The sequence below is a fragment of the Capsicum annuum genome, chromosome 3 (genome assembly GCF_002878395.1).
Source record: "Capsicum annuum cultivar UCD-10X-F1 chromosome 3, UCD10Xv1.1, whole genome shotgun sequence".
NCBI lineage: Eukaryota > Viridiplantae > Streptophyta > Magnoliopsida > Solanales > Solanaceae > Capsicum > Capsicum annuum.
The window spans coordinates 51,905,882-51,911,626 of record NC_061113.1 but is presented as its reverse complement, the minus strand read 5'-3'; positions in this window follow the sequence as shown (position 1 = coordinate 51,911,626).

The window sequence follows — 5,745 nt, the reverse complement described above, 5'->3', positions numbered from 1 at the left end:
TCATTCTCTCTCAAATCTCAAATCTCAAATCTCAATTCTCAATTCTCAAATATTCCATATATTTCCTAAAGTGCTCACTTTAATTTTTTTATTTTGCGATTACAAAGTACGAGTGGAAGTTTCTAAAGTCGCAACCTTCGGATACTTCTAAAATTTGGTATTATCGTTCCATCACTTACGTTTAATTTTTAATTAGTGTATTAATTGTTGAATGTTTAATTTTATTATATTTTTTATTTTTGAATTTTTTAGTTTAATTTATATTATGGATAAATTAAGAAACCTCGCCACTAAAGGTGTTAAAAAACTTTGTCCTGGAAGTGGTAGTGGTAGTAAAAAGCAAATTACTAGCGGTAGAGGTACTTCAAGTAGTAGATATACCCGTGTGCCTCTGCCTACGGTATCACTTAGTCAACCTTTTGAGGAAGAAATAGGTGTAGGTGCTCACGGTATAAATTATGTAGAAGCTAAGAAAAATTACGGTATAGAAGAAGAAAATGAAGTAGATGCGGTTAATTTAGATGAAGATGGTGAAAATATTGGTGAGACCCCCACAGTAGAAAATGCTAACATTAGATCTGAATCGGTTAATCTCCATCTCCGTCCTCCCCGTGCCCCAAGATCTCGTAAACCAACTAGTATTGCATGATAATTTTTGACCGTATATCAGATATTAAGGTGCAATGCAATATTTGTCAATAAATATATAAGCATAAAAGAGGAGGCAAGAAAGGGGGTACGGGTACATTAATGAGACATATAAGTGATAATCACGATAGAGAGTTAAAAATTGCAAAAGGCGGTGCGGATGTTGGTGGGCCAACACAAACTAGAATGGACCCAGCAACCGATTAGGTAATGAAGAAGTATAATAAATTGAGGGATCGGGAAGAAATAGCTAAAATGATATCTGTGGGTTGTTTACTTTTCAGTTTTCCTTCTTCTGATGCCTTTATTCATTATATTCAAGCAATTTATAATCCTATGTTTAATGGTATTCCTAGAAATTTTTAGACTTCATTCACAATATTATTTTTATTTATCAACATTGTTAAAAAGGAAAAGAAGAGAAGGGGTAAGGAGGGTCAACCTAGAGTCAGGTGGAGTGACCTGACCCCAGTTAGTACTATGGAGATAGAGGCGAAGTTGGAGGGGATGGAGGCCTGGGAGTGTAGGGGGGACGTGGATAGTATGTGGGACATGGCTGTGGTTTACATCAAGGAGATAGCTAGAGAGGTTTTGGGTGTCTCGAGGGGCTAGTCTGGCCGACATCGGGGGGATTGGTGGTGGAACGAAGAAGTTAAGAAGAAAGTGGAGTCGAAGAAGATGGTTACGTTAAGTTGGTTGAGAGTAAGAATAAAAATGAGAGACGGGTGAGCAGGGAGGAGTACAAGTTAGCTAAAAAGAAGGCTAAGTTAGCAGTCACCGCTACTAAGATAGCAACGTTTGAGAGATTATATGCGGGATTAGAGGAAAAATGCTGGGAAAAGATGTTGTATAGGCTTGCCAGAGCTAGGGAGCGTAAGGGACGGGATCTGGACCAAATTAAGTGCATTAAGGGGGAAGATGACAGAGTGTTGGTAGAAGACGTTCTTATTAAGAAAAGACGGCAATCGTATTTTCATAAGCTCCTGAATGATGAGGGGGATAGAAGCATTGTGTTAGGGTAGTTGGAGCACACCAAAGACTATCGTGACTTCGACTATTGTCGGCACTTTAAGGTGGAGGAGGTTTGTGAGGCAATTCGCAAGATGCGAAGAGGCAGGGCGATGGGACCCAACGAGATTTTGGTGAGTTTTTGGAAGTTTACTAGCGGGGCAAGGTTGAGGTGGCTGACCAATTTGTTCAACAACATTTTCAAGTCCGCTAAGATGCCTGAGGTGTGGAGATGGAGAACAATGATTCCTTTATATAAGAACAATGGTGACATTCAAAGTTGCAACAACTTCCATGGTATTAAGTTATTGAGTCACACAATGAAGATTTAGGAGAGGGTGGTGGAGCGGAGGTTGAGGAAGATAGTGTCTATTTCAGAGAATCAATTTAGATTTATGCCCGCTCGATGACTGAGGCAATTAACTTAGTGCAGAGACTGGTTGAGTAGTATAAAGAAAGAAAAGGGGATCTACACATGGTGTTTATTAATTTGAAAAAGACATATGATAAAGTCCCTAGGGAGGTTCTTTGGAGATGCTTGGAGGTGAGGGGGGTCCCTGTGGTGTACATTCATTCAATTAGGGACATGTACGAGGGGACGAAGACTCGGGTAAGGACGGTGGGAGGGAATTCCGAGCATTTTTCGATCTTGACGGGGTTGCACCAGGATCTTAGTCTATTTTTATTCGTCGTGGTTATGAATGTGTTGACATAGAGTATTCAAGGTGAGGTGCCATGGTGTATGCTTTTTGCGGATGATGTAGTCTTGATTGATGAGTCACATCGAGGTGTTAATGATAAGTTGGAGGTTTGGAGACAAACCCTGGAAGCTAAAGGTTTCAGGTTAAGTAGGACCAAGACGGAGTACTTGGAGTGCAAGTTTAGTGAATCGAGGCAAGAGGATGAGGAGGTTGTGAAGTTGGAGTCTCAGGTGGTTTGTAAGAGGAATAGTTTTAAGTACCTTGGGTCCATGATTCAGGGAAATAGAGAGATTGATGAGGATGTCTCTCACCATATTGGGGCAGGTTGGTTGAAATGGCAGCTCGCTTTGAGTATTTTATGCGATAAAAAGGTGCCACCTAAGCTTAAAGGCAAATTCTACAGAGTTGTAGTTCGACCGACACTGTTGTATGGAGCGGAGTGTTGGCCAGTTAAGAATTCTCACATCCAAAAGTTGAAGGTGACATAAATAAGGATATTGTGCTGGATGTGTGGTTTCACGAGAGTTGACAGGGTTAAGAATGAGATTATTTGGGAGAAGGTAGGAGTGGCATCGGTGGAGGATAAGATTCGGGAATTGAGGTTGAGATGGTTTGGCCATGTGATGAGAAGGGGCACGGATGCTCCAGTCTGTAGGTGTGAGAGGTTGGCCTTGGATGGTTTCAAGCGGGTTAGGGGTAGACCGAAGAAATACTGAAGAGAAGTGATTAGATATGACATAGAGCAATTACGGCTCACTGAGGACATGACCCTCAATAGGAAGATTTGGAGGAAGAGTATTAGGGTAGAGGGCTAAGGGGTATGGTCAAGTCTTAGTCTGTAGTTAGAAGAGTTTGGTGTAACTTGGTTGGTAGTGCTAGGTTTGGAGGGAGTGAGGTGCCCTTTGCTGTCTAATGTACGTTTTTTTGTTATTGATGTATCGCTGTTTTTTTCATCATATTGCATGCATGCGATGTTTGAATACGGTCCTTTGTCTCGATCCGGGGGTCTTTCGAAATAGCCTCTCTACTTCTTCGGAGGTAGTGGTATGGACTGCGTACATTCTACCCTTCCCAGACCCCACTATATGGGAATATACTGGGTTTGTTGTTGTTGTTGTAACATTGTTAAAAAATATTCAATGTAGAATGTCTCTAACTTCTGATCTTGGTCGTGCTGTAAATAAAAATGATTATTTAACCGTCACTTGACACTGGATAGATAGTAATTTTGTTATGCAAAAACGTATTCTTGCTTTTTTATATGATGAAGATCGTAAACATACTGGAGATTTTATTGCTGATTCGATTGCTAAAGTTGTTGAATTTTATGGTATCGAAAATAAAATCTTATGTATTGCTTTTGATAATGCTTCTAACAACAAGACTACTATAGAAAAGTTAAAATCTAAGCTATCTCCGTCGTTATCTGTAATTTTTCATGTTAAGTGTGCTTGTCATATATATAATTTAATTGTAAGAGACGGTCTTGAGTTTTTTGAGTTTTATATTAAAAAAATCTGGCTTGCCGTTGGTTTTATTCAAGGAAATAATCGAAGATCAAGAATTAGGGACTTTAAACTTAAATGTGAACAAAATAGACTTGCACCGATATTGATGCCTGAAGAATGTGATACTAGATGGAATGCTACGTATGATTTTTTAAAAACTTGTTATAAATATGTTCCTAATACACTATCTTTAAACCAACATTGTGGTTCTTTTGCTTATTCTGCTGATTGCATGCTACATGATTCTGATTGGACTATAATTAATGATCTTGTTAAGTTTTTACAAAAATTTTATATAGGTGGGTTGAATTTTTTAGTGCTTATTATCCTACTATTTGTAATATTTTGGCATATATAGTCGATATTTCTGTTTTGCTCAAAGAATATAAAAATAAAGAAGGTTACAAAGAAGCTGTTGGTGCCATGTTTGCTAAATTTAAAAAATATTTTTTTTGATTCCCCCTATTTACTTGATTGGTGTTATGCTAAATCCGTGTATGAAATATACTACTATGTGCCACTTTAGTACTCTTATTTATTCTAACTTAGAGATAAATACTAACAATGATTCTGAACAAGTACAACCTGATTTGTGGACGACTATGGGTGATGCGAACGCTTACGTAGATAAATTATATAACCACTATGCTGATTTAGGTGATTTAGTTGTACCAACAAATATCACTCCAACTGTCGTTTCTCATTCTCCCGAGGAGCCATCATCTTCTAAAAGATCGGCACATAGTGGTTTTCCTGATTTCTTTTATGATTTACCTTGTTGGAACAGTGTTGAGGATGGAGCTTACACATCAACTTATCGGGAAAAGCTTAAGTATTATCTTCGATCGTCGCTAGAGGATCGTAGACGACGGATCAACACGTTGGATTGGTGGAGGAGTAATGAAACACAATATCCTGTGCTTTCAAGATTAGCTAGAGATATCCTGAATGTTCTAATGTCAATCGTTGCATTGGAGAGCGCTTTTAGTCAGGGAAGACAACAGCTTGAAGACAACCGACATTCATTGGGAAGCAATGCAATGAATGTTCTAGTTTGCCTTAGAGATTGGATTAGAGCCGAACGAAGAAATCAAGGAATGAAAGCGGAGCCGAATGACGAGCAGAAACTTGAAGAAATTATGACTTCACGAGAGAACTCAGCAGAATCAAGTCCAAAGCATGGTTTTGTCCCCGTTGACTTTGACTATCCTATGCAAGTTCCCGTTAATATTAACATGCATGGGTTGGAAAATATGATGCAAAATTTTTAGATTTTTCATCTATGTAAATTATAAATTTTGGATCATTTTGCAATCAATAAAATTTAACATTCATTCACTCCTTAGTCCTTACTTTGTAATTTATTTCATTTAATGATTTAAATTGATTTTTTAGTTTAAATTAAATACTTAGTTTTAATATATTACTAATTTACTATAAAGTATTATTAATTTATTATATTAAGTAGCATATGTTTTATTTAAAGAAGTACATATATTTTAAATTAGTATGTATATATTGAATGGTATGTATATATATGTGTATATATTTTCTAAAGTACTATATATTTAACGTATCCATGTGTATATATTTTATAAATTAGTATATAACTATATAAATATATATATATATATATATATAGTGTGTGTGTGTGTGTGTGTATTGTAGTAGATATATTGTAGTATATTTTATTTAAAGTAGTACGTATATATTAAATGGTATGTATATATGTGTGTATATCTTCTATAGATGTATATATTTAACGTATACATGTGTATATGTTTTATAAATTAGTATATAACTATATATATAGTGTGTGTATATATTGTAGTATATATATTGTAGTATATTTTATTTAAAGTAGTATGTATATATTGAAT